Genomic DNA, 2091 nt, shown 5'->3' with positions numbered 1-2091 from the left:
TGGACTGTGCAAATTTGGAGGTGAATTGGTCATAAAATCGCATGCAGATGTCTCCACTAACGAGCAAATAGAAATAACCAAAAAAAGTCATTTTCGCAACTTTTAACACAATTTGGGCCTTTTTGGGCTTCTGGCGCTTTTTTATGATGATGTCATCATGATGTATTTTTTTTCGTGTAGCGGGTACGGAGGATGACATGGCAGCTAATGTGTTGGATGATGTGGTGGATGACATGGTGGCGTGGTGGTGATGTCAGTAGATGACATGGCACTGGTGCGGAGCGGTGGCGTGCAACGTGGATGCAACGTCATGAGGTGACGTGGGTATGACGTCAGGGGGGAGGCGGCGGGGCGGTAAGCGGTATTCCCCGCACCGCCTTTGGCCCATGGTGCTTTTGGAGGAGGGGGCTCTGATCACGCTGGGAAGCCGACGCGTGGCAGGGGTACGGGAGAAATACCGCCCATCCCCCGGACGCTAACGTTTGGTAGATGGGGGCTTCCGATATCGCCGCCAGCAGTTAGATCTACGGCGCGGGATCCGATGGTTGACGGGTGAGGTAAGTGGCGGGGGTTTACTAACACGAAACTCGCATTAATATTTTGGCATTTTAATAATGTTTTGGTGGGTTTTAAACTGTGGATTACGCGGAACGGTTATTCATTTAATCGGATGTTAAATGAAACCCGATATATACATGCGCGCTAGGTTAATGTATGGTTTATGAACGTGGAAGGGTTATCATTAAGGTTCCAAATGAACCCATAATTCCCGAACTTTGATATAAGGCTATAGTTGCCAGGGGTAGGGATATTATCTACTTTTGGGTTTTTTATATAGTTTTTTATAAAATAGGGGTGGGAAAAATAATAAAGGAGCTATATAATAAAGTTAATGTTAATATGATTTTTTATGGATAGGTAACGCTAAGTTTATAAGGTAATAACTTAGGTTTTTTAGGGAAACGAAGTAAAATGGTAAGATATTTTACACAAGAAATGTGGCTTCTTATAACTAAGTAAACTCAGAGTTCAACTTAGCATTTCTCATAAAATGAAGTGAAATAGGACTACTAGGCAGACCCCAAGGTCCTTGAGGGGATGTTAGTAAATGTTTTATGGGGAAATGAAAGGGGAAATTAGTCATGCTTCCACTGTTTTACAGCCAAACAACTGCCATGGTACTTGTGTCATCCAGGAGATGAGTCTTTCTTGACAAGACAAAAAAATGATCACAAACTTGCTTCTGCAACCTCAAATTGCCTACCCAGCCTAATACACCTAGCATTTTTTCTTCCTTTTGATAGGGTGCATTTGGACTAGCAAACCCTGATTTTCATCTTTTTCTTTTGAATGTATTCCTATCTAAGTCTACCCTTATCTCTTCCAAGGGCCCAGATTAAGCAGTTGGGCTCCTTATTTTCTCTACCTATTTACTCATCTTCCAAGCTTAAACTATTTGGACAGATCTTTATTCTCTATTCTAAAGACAAGTAAATTCAAACATGATCTAACCAGGATTGAACTGTCTGGCTATTCATCAACTGTATGCAGAATCAACCACCTGTACAAAATGAAGTTCTGTAGCAATGGAGCAGTAGTGGCATTTAAACTAGCACACTTTCTTGTTCTTTTGGTTTGGGGTTCGTTTTTATCATTTTTTCTAACCAATCCATTCTTTTTCCCCTTTGATTTTTCTTTTAGGGCATACCCTCTTTTCATTTTTTAATTTTCTTCCTTTGTTTACAAAATATGGAACCTTTGCAGCATGTAAGGATGAACATATTTGGCTCTTCTACAGTCAATCATGAAAAATGAAACCTATTGGTATAGGAACCTAACAGTGGCTCCACTTGGGGATGGCTTTTCCTGGTGAAAAGTCAAGAACAGCAGGTCAGAGGGCCTTATGTTCAATTCTTGATGTAATCTGAAAACTCATTTTGTTGTAGACAAAATAGTGCCTCTGCAAAATTTGAGTGACTCTCCTGAATTCATTTACTTAGTTGCAGCTCTGTCTAGGTTACTCTATCTAAATATTTGCCATCATTTTCACAGTTCCCAAGTCTCCTTTTTAACTTCTTTTGATAATCTCCA

This window comes from Pinus tabuliformis, chromosome Q, assembly GCF_031772625.1.
Source record: "Pinus tabuliformis cultivar Carrire ecotype Pingquan chromosome Q, CPIR1, whole genome shotgun sequence".
Taxonomy (NCBI): domain Eukaryota; kingdom Viridiplantae; phylum Streptophyta; class Pinopsida; order Pinales; family Pinaceae; genus Pinus; species Pinus tabuliformis.
The sequence above is the reverse complement of the archived record's forward strand: the minus strand, read 5'-3'. Positions refer to the sequence as shown.